This window comes from Ambystoma mexicanum, chromosome 5p, assembly GCF_040938575.1.
Source record: "Ambystoma mexicanum isolate Mex_15411 chromosome 5p, UKY_AmexF1_1, whole genome shotgun sequence".
In the NCBI taxonomy this organism is placed as follows: Eukaryota; Metazoa; Chordata; class Amphibia; order Caudata; family Ambystomatidae; genus Ambystoma; species Ambystoma mexicanum.
In genome coordinates this window covers 949,397,886-949,414,942 of record NC_090930.1, presented here as the reverse complement: position 1 = coordinate 949,414,942, position 17,057 = coordinate 949,397,886, and the positions used below count along the sequence as shown (strand labels likewise).

The 17,057-nt window shown below is 39.6% G+C and overlaps 1 protein-coding gene and 1 long non-coding RNA gene across 6 annotated transcripts in view; one reads left to right on the top strand and one right to left on the bottom strand.

Moving 5' to 3' along the window:
• The window catches only part of COBL (cordon-bleu WH2 repeat protein), a 1,669,181-nt gene that overhangs the window by 397,521 nt on the left and 1,254,603 nt on the right, over nucleotides 1-17,057 (bottom strand). The gene's annotated exons all lie outside the window — the stretch shown is intronic.
• LOC138481316 (uncharacterized) overlaps nucleotides 1-17,057 on the top strand; it is an 81,140-nt gene that overhangs the window by 13,126 nt on the left and 50,957 nt on the right. The window contains exons 2-3 of the long non-coding RNA XR_011274217.1: nucleotides 1,911-1,949; nucleotides 2,275-2,357. This is a non-coding gene — a long non-coding RNA (uncharacterized lncRNA). The remainder of the gene's footprint in view (nucleotides 1-1,910; nucleotides 1,950-2,274; nucleotides 2,358-17,057) is intronic.

The window sequence follows — 17,057 nt, the reverse complement described above, 5'->3', positions numbered from 1 at the left end:
CTTCCACTGTACCAGCCTTCACTGTAGATCTCGCAGTCAGCCTGGATTCACTTTGTTCATGAATGTCATGCTGAGCTTTTGCGGCCGAGTCCGCCACTGCAAGGGATTCATGAATGATGATCTCCAGCAAAAAAGGTCGAAAAATGGTAACCATCTGAGGGTGTTTCAAAGCCACGAGGGTGTCTGCCTAGGAGAGGACCAATATATTGAAGAGCTAGGGTAACATAATTATTTGCAGTACCTCTTTGGCCTCTTCATTTCACTATTAGGTGACCAGGGATACCTTTATGGAATTAACGGTTTCTCTTCTTGGTGTACAATATTTACTGAACCAAGATCTTTGAAAAGACTTCTAATTTGTATTTATAAAACCAAGGGTAGTGGGCAAGAAGAGCCACAAAGAGTACCAGCGCTAATGCCGTTAATTCAGAGTCTGATAAGCGGCCGCGGTCAACTCGTAAATTGTGAATGCCTAGCCCCGCATCCACATGTAAACTAAGTCAACTGGTTGTAAACAGTTGAACTGCGCCACAACAGAATAATCATACACAACAGCCTGTACAACTGTACAGAAAAGTACAGTTGTACAGGCTGTTGTGTACTTTTCTTTGATTTTTCTGTTGTGGCGCAGTTCAACTGTTTACAACCAGTTGTCTTAATTTGTATTTATACTTGCACACGCTGAGAGCTTAAAAAGAGAACATTCTTCAGTTGTTCTTCCCTAATTGACAACTACACCACCCAAAACATACTTTCTTATGTTGCTCCTGATTCCACCCCCAAACGCTTTGCATTCTAATATCCCAGCTTCCATTCCAACCAGCACCATTTTACAGCTGGTCCACGTGGTAAAGATGAGCCTGACACTACCTGCTGTTGAAGTAATGCACTGTTAAAGGTTGCTCTGGACATGGGATTCTGTAATGTTATGCTTAAACTATGCTCCTGGAATTGTAGAATGTCAATCAGATGATTCTTTAGCACACACTCAGGAATGCTGGATTGTTGGTGTGCGTAAGTAACACAACAGTAACACTGGTTTGCTCATACATGAAGTAGCCAAATAGGGGGTGTGTGTCAGCATGGGTTGGTATGGGTCAGATAGTTGACAGAGATAATGGAACACTGTGGAGCTTCTTCTGTCCAAATTGTATGATCAAGAGAAAGAAAACCAAGGGTTCTTAACATGTGTAAACAATACATGGAAATTTGACTCAAACAAACCCTAGCTGTAGCAAGACCTGTAGTTTAATTCAGAGCGTAGCTTTAACTCAAGATCACAGGCAGTAAAGGTTGGTCCTTTTATTTCAGCTTCCTTTCCAATCAGCTGTGGTGTTCTTTACGGCTACTCCCTCACACCCCTTATTAACCCTATAATATAAAATCATACGTAACAATTTTGTTTAATGTTTTTATGTAGCAATGTTTGTAATGCAGTCCAAATTACCAAGGCATTTTGAGGTTTATTCACTGATGAAGTTGTGTATAAGTGACGATTTTGTGTAACTTTGTTTGTTTTTTTGTAACGCTTTCAATTGGGGTAATTGATTTTTTTAATGTTATAGTTTGCATACAAACCTTTTACATTTCATTACTCTTCACAAAACATTACATTCATGTTAATTAATTTATATTTGACATATCACTTCCTTATTTACAGTTTTCGTTCGGAATTAGATGAGAAAAATCTGTCTTTTATTTTTGCCAGAGATTATCTGCACCCATCTTTCTTCTGCCCTGCGTCGTACACTTTCTGGGGCTGGGGCGGGGAGCATTCCTCCAAAAAGATCCCTCTGGTCGGATAAGGCAGGGGATTCCATTACAATATGATGTATAGTTTCAATTTGACTAATTTGTTTGCAGAATGCGCGGTATTTATCATAATCCGATATCTGTTTTGTTCTTGCCAGATAATCCCGTTTTGGGAGGATGTTAAGACGAAGTCTTAGGTACGTATCTCTGATTTTTTTGGCATGGGAATCTTATCAGATATTGGGGAAGTTTGTTTATCGCTCTGATTTTCATCTCTGAAACTATGTTCATTTGATACAGAGCGTTCTCGTTTACAGTTTTTATCCAGTCATTTGTTTTCATTCTTTTTTTTACCTCCAGGTGCCTGTTTATCAAGATCTAAATTGACATTTCATTTTTATTTAGCAGTTGGAGATATGCTTCTTTCCAGGAATTTAGAGTTTTATCATTTGAGGCTTTATTTGTTGTTCTCAGTATCTTAATTGCTGGAATGTCATCATCATCAATTACCTTTCTGTACAGATTCAAGTACTTCCAATTGATGATTGATCCAAGAGATTGGATTCCTAATTCATACCGGATGCTAGGCATTGGATATGCTGGAGGTAATGAAAGTATTTTACACCAGAAGATTCCTTCAATCATGTTCAAAGTGTGTCGGGAGATATTATTAAGTAAGGCGTCACTTCAATATATGAGGATCGCAACAACTTTTTGTCTATAAAATGTAATTGCAGGATTCATTGAATATTGTCTGTGTTTCTTAAGAATAATGAGATCTTGTCTGGCGAGTGTGCTGGCTTTGTTTTTCAGGTGGTGAGACCAGTTGCTTTAGATTTCTGATTGGTTAAGCCGGATGCCAAGGTATTTGGTTTCTTTGACTACCTCAAGTTGTTTGGCTTTGAGATGGATTGATATGAATTTATCTTTAATTGTTTGACAAAATCCCAGTGTCAGTAGTGTATGTCCTACAGCAAAAGCTAATAGAGATGAGATAGCATAGCCATGGTAAACTGAGAATTACATCCTGGAATTGTTGTGGACTTGCAAATTTCCAGCGGTGGTATGGAAATGATAAATCCAGCAAAAAACATGAAATATTTCTTTTGCAGGAAACCATGCATATGTCATCTTTTAATATTGAGGGCTTTGTTTCCTATACTATGGAAGCTACTAGGGGTCCAAAGGGTAGGCCGTCTGGTGGTTTAGCTGTTCTCATAAGCAATCGTTGTAACTTTGATGTTAAGTTGTTGTTAAGAGATGATAGCTTACTGGTAATCCATCTAAAAGTTAAGGGATTTTATGATACAGCTTTAATAATTATCTGACTATATTGGAATAGAGCCCGTATCACCTGGGATCGAATTTTGCAAGTACTTGATGGAATATTGGAAGACATATTCTCAACTATGCAACATGTGCAGATCATCTTAGGTGGCGATTTTAATTCCTCTTGTTATGGGACCAAATCCTTTGGAATGTGTATGGAAAATGGGAGTTTACCAACAACTGTGATAAATGGCAAAAAATGGGTACGGCATTTGCTAGGCTGGGACATGCAACTAGTTAAGCCTGAGTATGGATCCCCCTTGTATTCTTGGAAACGTGGTGATCGTAGCTCTTATATTGATCATTTTTTCATATCTTCCTATTTTTATAATACATGCGAACCAACCTAAATATTAAACTTTGGCTATGGTGACCATTTTGCCATCTCTATTAGCGTAAATATGAAAGAGTGGAGTTTAGTCAAGGAAGAATCGTTGCAATTGTCGGAGACTGATAGACCTGGTCTGTCCATACGGTGGAACAGATACATTTGCAGAAAACTGATTGATAAAATCAAGAATGATACAACTTTTCTATCTATTTATTGGAATCATTAGCTACATAAACCCGAAATGGAAGCTAAACTAAATTATATCATTCAAACAAATTTGTTAGATATAGCATATGCCCTCAAACCATCTGTTACTTGGAGTGAACATCGGCATGCTTTTGACTTAAGAATTTATAATCCAAAACCAGGGAATTGGCGAGATTGAATTTGAGTTCCACAGTGTATGGTTTGGAAAAGAAACGTATCATGGTTTCCTTCAAGAATCAGATCAGGCTTTACAGGCATAAAATGGCCATTAAGGATAATCAGCGGATGATGCATAATATATTGGAACATGATGCTAGGAATATCTGGTCTCTCATTAGAAACGTGCAGGTAACCAGTGTCTCTTGTGAACCTTCCATTCTAGCTGCTACTTGGGTTACCAAGTAAAAAATAATGAAAACATTTTATTTACCAAAATCATTCCGAAATACTCATCCCGTTGAATATGCACAATTTATTTTGGAATGTTGTCCATTTTCAGTTGAGGATGTGATAGATGCTATCCTTAGGCTGAAAGACACTAAAGCTTCTGGTCCTGATTATATCCCGGCACTTAAACATGACCCGCATTTCTGGGCTCCTATCCTAAAAATTTTATTTGATTCAATTTTTGCTACTAAAAGAATTCCACTCACTTGGTGTTCCGCAATAATAGTCCCCATCTATAAGAAGGGTCCCTCCAACGACCCCCAAAATTTTAGACCAATTGCGATTACGGATGCCTCTGCTAAGGTTTTTTCCCAGCTTATTCTAAAAGAACTTCAAGAATACTTATTTCAGAATGATATTCTGTCTAAATTTCAGACTGGTTTCCGTAAGGACATGGGGTGTACCTTGAATGCCACTATTTTATCTATTCTCCAGTGTCAAACTAAAAAAAAGGTAATTGGAGCAGTCTATATGGCTGCGATAGACCTCAGTTCAGCTTTTGACACTGTTATAAGATGTCTCTTATGGAAGACTATGATCCATCTAGGGATTCCTGTACATCTGGTGGCGTTGATAGCTTTACTACACGCCAACACAAATTATATGGTTCGTGTTAATAAAATAGGAACCCTTACAGATCAAATCCCTACTGTAATTGGTCTGAAACAGGGCTGTTCTATGGCCACGATACTATTCAATATTTATCTCTCCCAAATCGAAACTCTCTGGAAAGATATAATATGTTATCCGGCTAAACTTGGTCATCTCAAACTGAACTGTATTAGTTTTGCAGATGATTTATTATTCCTTGATAGAACCCCGTTTGGGTTACAGAACAAGCTGGATGCATTTCATCTTTTCGCAGAGGAATATAACTTGAAAATAAATTGGGTTAAATCTACAATTTTGGTTTTTGCGGATGGGAAGAAAAATATCAAAAAGTATGATTGGGAAATTGGTATGGAAAAACTAAAGGTTAAAGAAAGGCGTTATCTTGGTTACTCTATAACTGATCTATATTCTAAGATATGGTGGTCTAAACTGTTAAGGGAAAGAACTAAACCCTTGTTATCTCAAATGAGCATATTATTCAGGAAATATTGCAATTATTCTCTGATACCAATCATTCAGTTTTATTTGCTGAAGATTGAACCTTGTATAATATACATCCTTGATTCGTGTATGTTCGATATGGAGGATTTTCTTGACATGATTCAAGGGCAAATGTGGAAAAAGGTTCTGGGTATTTCTAGATCAGTTCCTAATGCAATTATTCTCCATGAAATAGGATTGTTGCCATTGTCTGCTAAGTGGAATTGGAGACATTTGAACTACAGAAAGATGTTAGATCCACCTACGAACTCACTCTATGGTGATCTTGGTCAAATAATAGAACATGGTTCCTTATTGGAATTAGATAACTTTACTAAGAAAATGGATGACATTCTAGAAATTACAAATATTCCTAAAGAAAATTTTCTACTGTGTCTACCTGTAAACAAACGTAAATTCCAACTCTTGGCTTGGTGTTGGCAATCTGACCAAATTGGTAATTTTAAGATATATAAAGAAAATGCACCATTTAGAAGGAAAATGGGGGTCTTACCCAGGTATTTGTTCCAATTTCCTAATTTTTTAGAAAGGAATTTATATATGCGGTTCCGTTTGAACCAATTTCCTACTTTTGAGCGAATTCAGAGCTGGGTTTACAAAGGTGTGAAGTTTGATACACAAGGTGCAGATTGCAGATTTTGTCAAATATATGGTGTCATTGAATCACTGAAACATTTGGTAATCTATTGTAAACATTTTGATGAAGTAAGAAATAGACATCTAGGAAGCTACTTGTATTCTGATACCGAATTCTCCATACTAACCCCATGGAATAGGTGTATGTGGGGGAACAGTTGTAAGTTACTTATCAATCTGACTAATTTTTTAAAGGTGATAATGAAAGCGATTTCTGCACAAAATGAATTAATGTAAATTGAAGTAATTTTATATTCTGTTGTTTTTTTTAATATGTAATGAATTGAGAATTTATACTGTTATATGTTTTCCTCTTTTAAACAAACAAAAATGTGTTACAAAATTGTAAAGTTTCTATTTTGAATCAAATACAATAAAAACAAAAAAATCAAAAAAATCCCAGGGTCATCACTTGGGATGTATTCATGTTAATTTTCAAGTTGTTTTCTTCGACATACTTTTCAAGCATCCCCAATCTTTTTTGCAAACCGACTTGTGTCTTGTCCAATATAACAATGTCGTTTGGATATAATATATAAGGTATTGGTGTTGTATTTAATCTTGGCGGATTGGCTATGATGTTGCTTTGATTTTCTGCCAAATACAAAAGATAAAAGTTCAAAAGTGTTGCGGCTAGGGGGCAGCCTTGTTTTAAGCCATTTTCCATTTGTATCTCAGACGATAGTACTCCATCTTGTGTTAGACACAATCTAATTGTAGTATCCGTATAGAGGGCTTTGATGGGTTCCAGGATTTCTGTTGAACAATTCTGGTGTTTTTATTTCGTCCATAGTTTAGTTCTATTGATGCTATTGAACGCCAATTGTAGGTCTATGAAAGTCGCATGTGTTTGTGTCTTTGATTTTATTGATTCCTGCATTAGTAGATTGCGTATCAATAGATTGACATTGTTCCTGACTTTTCTCACAAAGCCAGTCTGGCGCGGGTCTTGCTTTCCATTTTTTTTGGTCCATTCTGTTAATCTCTTTACAAGGATGGAGGCGAAGATCTTTCCCAACAGGTCCAACATAGCTGATGGTCTAGTGTTTAGGTTGCTTCCTTTCACCTTTCTTGAAAATGGGGATTAAAATTGCTGATTTCCAGGTTTTTGGAACATATTTATTTTCCAAGATTAAAGCAAAGATATGAATCCATAGCTTTGCCCATGCTTCAGGGTGCTTCTTTGTGATGTTATTTCTTAGACTGTCGGGTCACGGGGCTCTGGAGGTGTTTAAGCGCCTAACATGTAATAGGATTTCCTTGTTGTCCCAGTTCTTATGCCAGTTTTTGTTGTCATCCGATGTTTGGGTACCTGGGCTTCGTGTCTGTTTTGATTTTATATAGCTCCCAAAAAAAATCTACCCACTCTCTTTCAGGTACTTCTATGATTGTCCGATGTAGATTTGAGGAATTTCTGTTGAGTAGATTCCACAAGTCTCATGTATTTTGGGCACTGAGTGCTCTTAGCATTGATTCTGGATCATTCTGAGCAAGCATGGCTCTAGTCTTTCTCAGCCAATTTCAATATTTTTGCTTTAAGGTTTTGGCCGCTTTGGATCTTTCTTCTAATTCCATTTTTCAAACAGCCCTTAAGCATTTTCTTAGCTATTTCTTCTTAATTTGATAGCTTCATTGTAGAAATTAGTGTGTTCGGTTTTTTGGTTAAACCTATGGTTCGTCTGGACTTTGTATGGTATCACTAACCACTCCTAATTAATGTTTTCCTTGTCGTCTTTAGTGGATTTAAGGAACACTTCTTTCAGCTCTTCTCTCTGATGCTCTTATATTCAGAGTCTGTTAAAACCAGAGTTGATTTCCACACTCTTTGTTTTTATTTCATTTAAGGGCTGGTGCGGTACAAACCAAGTCACTGAAAGTTTGAAATGGTCACTTTGAGTCACTGGAATGATTACAAGTTCTTGAATTGTGTCCAGCATATGGGGTGAGACATATATGTAATCAAGGTATCCTTTAGTATTGCCTCTTAACCAAGTTGGTTTAGCTGGTTTATCTACTTTGATCTTTCCATTTAGTAGTTAATGTTTCTTCTTTGTAACTCTATTGTCTACAGTCTTGCTTTGAGAGTGAGTTTGTTGTCTGGTATTTCAATACCATCTCCAAGTAACAGATGCATGTTCAGGTCTCCACAAATAATCAAATCCATTTGACTGTATTTTGGATAGAGTCGCGTCAAGGAATGAGTCATCAGACATTGTTGACGCGTTCCGATATATGTTTATAATGACATTCACATTTGGATCTTCTGATTTAGAATTCTCTGTCTCATGGGATTGTTTGTATTTAAGGACCGTTATTTGGGTCCAATGATTAGGATTAGAGGCTTCACTCAATTGTAAATTAGCTTCTGTCTTCCATAATGTCAGGAGACCTGAATATGGACGGCCCTTGGTTCCGGTTAAAGCAGGGTTCATATGGATCATTTATCCATCGCATATCAGTTGTTTTGATAGCCATGTCTCCTGTAGACATATTATTTCATATTTAAGCAATTCATTGTTTTCTTTTTAAATGAATGTTCCATGAGCAGAGGTCTAGTGTTTGTTTATTCTTATTCAGAGCAGGTTATAATCGAGTTTATTTGGCTTCTTCTGTGGTCTTTCCATGTTTTTTTCTCTTTTAGTACTTGTGTGTTATCTCCATGTGTTGTGCTTCTGTTATTATATGGGCTCAGTATGCTTCTTTGCTCCCGTGTACTCCTGTACAAGCTTTCATGAGTATTTATTGAGAGTAGGCGCTGTTCTCTTGTAGATCTTTCTGCTTGTTTATATCTCGGCTCTTCGTCTGATCTTTTAAGTGCCAGTGGAAATGCAGTCTCCTGGTCAGAATTAGAGAAAGAGTTGAAGCCTAGTTGCTTTAGATGCTTTGCTTGTTCAATGATTTTATCAGCAGCGCAACATGAGTTAAGTTGGATTTCTATAACATCAGTTCTTTCATCTAACGGGAATTCTAACACCTTAATGTCCTCGGTTCCGATTTCTTTGAAGCAATGGGACCACATGTAGCAGTCTTAGGAGATTCGTCCTATTCAGAATCAGTCCGTCATGAAGAGTCCTTATTTTTTGGATCTTAATCAGATTCTTTGTACGATGGGTACGTGGGTCGATGAATGTAGGTAATGTTAGAAAATCATTTGGCTTTTCTTTTTTAGGGAAGGTGTGAAACCGTAAATACAATCACATAGCCCGAATAGTATGAATAGTGTGTTGGCCAGAAGCAAATCGCATCATGTGACAAACATTGCAAACCATGAAACCTGAATGTGACAATTGGGAGTCCATTTTGTAATCGTCTGCCATTTCCTTTTCTGTAACGCTTTGCAAATATATTCTGTGCTTCAGATCCACACACGGTGCGAGGCCACAGCTTGAACTCTGAATGCTAACATAGACAGGAATGTGAAACTCTGCAGAAATACATTGTTTTTGTTATTCGGTAAAGCCTTGAAGCTGTGCAAAAGCCGCAACTAATCAGCAGCCCAGGTGCCAGCCTATCTTGAAGGCGCTGTTGTAAAAGTCAGTTAAATGGGAATTATATGCAACTAACGGTGCTCCTTCACGAAGGATGGTATTTTCTCTGCTTCAGAACTGTCTGATCCTTAGCCCATGAGCGAAGCGAACAGATAACGTTAGTTGGAATGTCTCCCTGCTAGAACATGATATCCTTGCATAATGTGCATAACTGTCAATTACCAAACCCTAGCTTGTATGTCACATATAAGGGCGGACAGTATAATGCTGCAGAATGATGATGTATTATTATGTATATCTTACTGCTTTACCGCTGTTCGCTCTCTCTCATCTCACAGTGTCTGTGAACACACGTCGTGAGGCGTTGAGACCCGGTCGGCCGACTGAGACACTCTGAAAATAAACCAGACTTGTTTGGGAACCGAACCTCATGACTGGCGTGTCATTAGTATATGGTTATTGTGCCTTTATTCCATATATGGTCGTACAAAGGGTGCGATGGATTCATGACCCTTTGCTCCAGCGTTTCGTGTTTCAGTCACCTTCTTTGTTAGACTGCTCTCAGACATTCACGCAGATTAATTATAGGTGTGATATGTCTCGCAGGAGTGTTCATATTGGCCTTCTGACCATTCTCCTTCAGTTTCTGAAACGTCTTCACGTGATAGTATGTCATTTTCGCTTGATTTTGCATGACCTTCCTTGTATTCGTCTATAATGTACAGTAATGAGGTTTCACTATACTCATCTACGATGTACACATATGGCATTTATTCATTAGTGACCTTATTTTCTTCCGAGCTGGCTTCAGGGATTTTTTCTTTGTATGTTGATAGATTCATCAACAGTTGCAGATGTTCTTTGTCCTCAATTTCCTGGTGCTTCGCTCGGGAGGATTCCTCTTTCACCTTGGGTTGCTTCAGAGTAGGTTTGTTTTTGTTTTTCTTTCTCTTTTTTGTTTTCTTTTCAGTATGTGGAGGTATTGTCAGGTTTCTTAGAAAGGCTTGAGATCCTCTCTTTGCTATTTTTGTAGTTTTCTTGTTAGTTTTTTCATGCGAGTTTCCTAATCTGGTTTTAGCGTTGTTTATTATTTTCCTAGTGCTGTCAAATATAGGAAAAGTGTCTACTTTGTTTTCAGTTGACTGAATTTTAAAGGAATTCATTTTATCTTGTGGACCGTTATGACTTGTGTTAGCGGTTTCTGCCATTGCCTGATGTTCTTTCGTTTTAGCGGGTTGGACTCCTGTTCGTTTCCTCATTTTTTTTCTCATTGTTTCCATGAGCAATGGATTGCACTGGGCATGTTTTTTGGTTTCATTATCGATTTTTTTGTCTTGGAGTTCAGGTCTATTCTCTCTTGTATTTTTCTTTCCGTTGATGCTCAATCTGTTGTTTGCGGGTGCTTTACTTCTATCTTGTTCGCTATGGATTATTGTTTCTGGAATATTCTCTTGTTCATCTCTTTTCTCCAGTTGTTTGGCCGGAAGTATTTTAGTTAAAGTCAATGTAATTTGTTCCTTTTCGTCATGGTCGTGTCTCGTGATGTCAAAAAGGTGATTTTGCCATTGCTGAGTGGCTTCAGCTCCCGTATCCAGACGAGTTTGGATTTTGTTGGCTAGTGTTTGTATGTAAATGTGTTTTGTGCATAAGCACAATCAGTGTGGCTTGATCACGCATAGTTTCACTAATAGTTTTGTATAGTTTAATGAAGGGGATTAGTGTATGGCTTGAGGCTGCTATCAAGACACTTTGTAATTCTGCCATTGTTGTTGGGATAGGGGTGATGTATCAGCACCTTGAATTCTCCTTCATTTGGTTGTTGCTTCTCGTTGGTATTGTTGAATTTTGTGGTAAGTGAGTGTGTTCATCGTTCTTGCAGATCGCTTCATTTTGTACCTTTGCTAGATTCTCATCAAGTGAAGTTATATTGCAGTCTGTTTGGTCGAATCTCGGAGTTAATGGGCCTCATTACGAGCATGGCGGTCTGGGAACTACGGTACTGGTAAGCATGCCAGTATCGTAGTTCCCGGACTGCCATACTATCAGCTCTGCTTGCGGGTGCCGTCTCACCGGCCAGGATTTTCCTGGCGGGTGTAACGGCACCCGCGAGCAGAGCACGTCGGATGCACCGGCACAACTCTGAATGTGCCGGTGCATCCGACATCCCCATACCCGTTCAGCCCTATTGGGCAGAATGGGGATCGGGAGGCCCTTGATTCTGGCACCCGCAAATGGGCAATTACTGAATCCGCCGAGCTCGGCATGACCCGGTTCTTGCCCATTTGCGGGTGCCAGAAAAAATGCAACTCCAGCGGCAGCCGTGCCTTTTTAACGGCATGGCTACCGCCAGAGTTGTAATGAGGCCCAATGTCTTGTCTGTCTCTCTTAGGTCTAATTGGGCAGGCATCAGACTTCCAAAGACTTCATGTCTCTTCCTGTGATCGTTCATAAGCAATTCGATTTCGGTGATGTCTAGAGAGCACCTTGCAAGGATCGCTTCTCAAGTTTTATCATAGCGGGTTTAAAGTGTGTGGATCTCAGGTGAGTTTTGTCATAGTTCTGTTGCCAGAACTTTTTTGCTTGTAACGTCTTTTTTTTGCATGGTGAGTGGTGTCGAAAGCTTGTCATTTGAATGTTGAGATAGATCTTTTTTCATTCTTTTGGTGATGTTCTTGTCAGAAGATAGTTCTCTCTCGTCCTTTCCATCCTTAATCTTTTTTCTATTATAAGAAGCAGCGCCCCATTCATCATTATCGATCAGTTGAAAGATTTCATCGGAGGTAACTAGATGGTGAAAATCTTCTTGCCTTTCTTTCTTGTTAGTTGTGACCCAGATCTAAGTGTATGTTTTATCTGGGCTTCATCAGAGCCATAAGTACTTGATGACCCGGTCTCAGCTTGCATGTTTTTATGAACTGACTTGGCCGCTCCAGCTTGAATTATCTGAGTTGTAATTTCCTCTGTTTCTGCATTGTGCACGTTTTCCTGTGATTCGTGTGAGACGATCTCCAGTTCTATCGTTTCAAATGCAAAATGATTTCCACTTGCTTTTTCTACGTATTTAGCCGGCAGGGACACCATCTGACAAGGTGAGAGATGAGGTTTATTGAGGTGTGAAGCAGTGACATGTTTAGCTGTTTCTGACAACGAGCATTGTTTCGCTCGATATCTGGTTTGCGGGCCGGTAGAGGTGACCATGATATCAGAGAGTGACACACTAACAGGCTGTGTAATTCAGTTCGTCCAAGGAGTAGAGTCAAATAAAATATATTTTTTCTAAACTTACCCAAGTGGGTCTGGTGAGAGTGGCTGCCTCCTCGCTGCCTCCTCGCTGACTCCCGAAGACTCCTTAAGACTCAGCACCGACTCTGCGCCGCTCCGCGGAAGTCAGGTGCTTATGAGTCTGTCACTCCTCCTCCTTCCAAAAGATAGGGAGAAAAGACTTGCAGTAAAAGTTCAGTGCCAGCAAAGAGACAAAATAGAACAGCCTCCACTCTCCGTGCTCCAGACTCCTTAAGACTCAGCACTGACTCCGTCATTGTATATCCTACAGAAATGGGTCTGGTGTCATTCCATTCCACATTTAGCCCACTTTAATGGTATGCTGTCCAAACTGCAAATCCTAAGGCGTTTAAAGTCCATTCACTGGATTTCATTCACAGATGAAGTTGTGTATAAGGGTTGATCTTGTGTAACGTGTAATTTGAGTCTGGTAGCATTCTGTTCCACATGCATCCAACTTTGATAGTAGACTGTCCAAATCTACAGTTCCTAAGGCGTTTGAAGTTTATTAACTGACGTTAACCGATGAAATTGTGTGATGAACTTGTGTAAGTGATAAGTGACGGTACCTTAACGCTTTGAATTGGAGTCACTGTATGCCCTAAAGATATGGGTCTGCTGTCATTCCGTCCCATATTTCTCCAACTTTCCAATTCCCCAAAGCAGGGAGAGGGGGGTGGGAACGAAGTGGGCCCTTGGTGTTGAATCTCTAGAAGCGACCAAGCCACCAAGTTCAATGCGCAGCAGAGACCAGCGGGGAGCGAGAAAAGCGAGCCCTTTGGAGGGTTGGGCACCAAAGGTGCCAGGGGGGCAGAGCCCCCAGAGTTGAGTGCTGAAGGCTCCAGGGGGCAGAGCCCCCCACTGTTCAATATTTATGTGTTACCCCTGATGAACATTATAAGCAGTTTCAATATTCAGTCCCATTCATATGCAGACAACATACAGCTGTTCCTTAAGATCTCTGGTCTCAATGAGACTTATAACCAACTCCAAATATGTCTGGAACAAATTAAACTATGCTTGGCCTATAATCATCAGCAATTCAATGCCTCCAAAACTGAGGTTATGCTTTTTGGACCTAAGCATTTGCTGTAGGATTCCCAGAGACATTCTTTGCCCCCCAGGCTCTTTGGTCTTACAACAAACTTTGCAAATAAGGTTAAAAACCCAGGCACCACCTGGGGCCCTGAAAAGTAGGCTAAACAAATAGGATACTGGAACAGTCAAATCTTTACTTCTTTGTATTTGGACGATGAGCCATGTCCTTTCACATCTGCCACACAGTGACAGCGCTGCTTTGTTCAATTGTTCAATTTACGGTTGGATTATGCTAATGTTCTCTATGCCGGACCACGAAACTACTCGACACACTGCCTTTAAACCATGCAGAAAGTAGCTGTGTGGCTCATGTTTAAGCTTCCTTGGTTCTCTTAATGATAATGATGTGTTATTTATATAACGTCTTTATCCAATGTGCTTTACAGAGTACATATTTACATACAATATCACCCAACTGAAATTGGTAATAATTTATCGACCTTGGAAGCATGAAAGGCTGAGTTGGTCTTGCCGGGATTCAAACCTGCGACCTGAAGATCATGCTCAGATCGCAGAAGCGAGCGCTCAACCCACTGCGCTATCTTACCAGCTTCTTACCAGCTTCTCTTCAATCTCAGCTGCCAGATACTCCCTGCACTGGCCTCCGATACACCGTGTGTTACAATTAAAAAGCGTTCTTTGGTTTTTAAGCGTTTACGTGGCCTGACACCTCATTATCTTTCTCAGTAAGTCCAAATCCACCTGCCATGTTGGTTTTTGAGATCATCACATGTTCATCTGTTGGATATTCCCGGCTCCCATTGCACTGTAAGAGGAGATAGGTGATTTTCTTTGTTGAGTCTTCGTCTGTGGAATAATCTCCATATTCGGTCTCTGATCTACGTCTTTATTTTCCTTAAAACCTCAGAAGAACCACCTCTTCTCTTGAAGTGGTTATTTTAGATTGGCTTTCACTGTCATCCTGTTCTTCACCCTTTGCTCCCTATGCCCCAGATCAGGTTCCAATGCTCAGTACTTTCAGTTATGTGCTATACAAATACCTTTTTACGCTATGTTATATTACATTACATAATTGTGGCAACGTCATAGATCCTTACCATGTCACACAATGATAAGAAACAGCAGAATGAAAGGACTGGCCGGCACTTTTTGTTTTACCACCTCTTATGGATAATCAAGCACACATCACACTGTCACTCGTCCTCAGTCCACAAATCATGGAGAAGAGTCACATTTTAAAGCAGGTGAATAGTAAAGGCTCAAACAAGTTTTTACCGCTGCACTGATAGTAATGACATCAATGGAGCAGCAAACAACACTAGGGAGTCCAAATAACTCAAAGAGAAAGGGAACATCAACTGTATCATAACAATACTCTTTCAATCGGATACATTATGAATACATTCAATTAAAGCATGACTTAAAAATAGAGTTAATTATATTACATAATGAGACAGGGAGAACATGCATTGAGAACAGTTGTACAACATTACAGAATATATTTATTACGACTTGTACAACGCACAAATTAAATAACACAGCAATACCTAAAGTGCAATCTTAGTGAAGTGCATTTTGTGGACATACAAAGTTATAAAAAGTGAAGGTTCTGAAAAACTCTAAAAACAACTGTCCACTTTATAGAAAATCCAGGTGTCACGGAAGGCTGTCCTACACATAAAATGTTGCAATATAATGTATCCAACTGTCAATCTTCATCAAACCACAGTCTATGTATTATTTGTTTAAACAGTCATCTCTTGGTGCCTTGATGCCAACTAGTGGCCACTAGTTTCAATGGATAGCCATGACATTAAAGAGGCTTTGCTCATCCAATTCAGGGCTATAGCAGTGCTGGTGTGTGAAGTTGAGCATCCTTTGCACAATGCAGCTACAAGACAAAGAAGCAAAGGGAGCAGCCGCCTCCTGATAGACCAGGTTTTTGCAACCTTTTGCTCTCCAGAATTCTTGGACTACAACTCCCATCATCCTAACCAGCATAGTCTATAGCCAGATATCATGGGAATTGTCGTCTGGAACATCTGGAGAGTCAAAGGCTGCAGACCCCGGTGATAGAGTGAGGAGCAGATAAATGGGGATGGCTGGCACAGATGGTCCTTCTCCGTCTGTAATTGAACATGGGTGAGAGGATCAGCAATACTAGCAGGCAACATTCTGCCTAAATCATCGAAGAAGGGACCTTTGAAAGAACCCAGTACGAACAGCAGTCAGTGTGTAAATCCTGACCCTCTGCCATTCCCTTCCACTAACCCCTTCAGAGTCAAGGCTGATCCTCTCATCCATGTACAATTACAGGCTGAGAAGGACCATCTGTGACAGCCATCGCTGTGTCTCTGCTCAGTCCTCATCCTATCAGGAGGATGATCAAAAAGCACTTTATTAGGATTGCACTTTATGTAGTGATGTATTATTTAATTTGTGTGTTACAAACATTGTAATAAATGTATTTTTTGATGTTATACAATCATTCTCAATGCATGCTCGCCCTGTCTCATTGCATAATAATATTCATTTTATTGTCACGTCATGCTTTAATTGAATGTATTATTAATGTACCCAATGAAAAGAGTATTGTTATTATATTGTTGACAAGGTAGAGCGGGTATTAAAGATTAAAAAAAACTTGCTTTCTCATTGGTCAACATCATTTGCCTCCAAGTCAAACACATCCTCAGCACTTGCTTCTTCCACCCGCAGTCCCCAAGGAAAGTTCCAGTTTACCTCCCATTTCGGAAAAAAGTTACCATTGTGAACGTTCTGTTTTGTACCGGGATTAGCCAGGTCTACTGCCTCTAACTTGGTCTCCTATTTTCGTCCATCTCTCAAATGCTATCCAACCCCTTAGAATGCCCCTTGCTTCTTTCCTTCGCATTCTCCATCGTTACAAGACCAGGACTGCTCTGTTTTAGCCACTCACCTATGGAAGCTCTTCCCCTTAACCCATCGGACCCCACAATGATAACCTGTCCTTTAGAAGCGTGTTAAGACTTGTCTCCTTCGCCAGTGATCGGCTGCTATACCCTTTGGCGACATGACCTAGGAATGACTTGGCTAGTGTACACTAAAGTGTACAAATGCTCAAACAAACAATCGGACTGACTGAGACAGGAAGGATGTGGTGTGGCCAATCCTTATCCAGACTCTTGAAAGTGACGCTGTACACAATCAATGGCTGGCTTAATAAAACATTTAGCACTACATGTGGCTGATTCCACAAGCAATGATCTCCATGGGTACTCTTCGGTAGCATTCCTTAGTCTGCAAAAAACAGTACACCCCAGTAGTGAATATTTCTAAACATCAACTTTGAAATTAAAATGCTGTTACCATCTACCATGCAGGGCGTTAGTCCTTACTCCTAAACATGGGATGTCCATTTAAGGAAAAGTCTG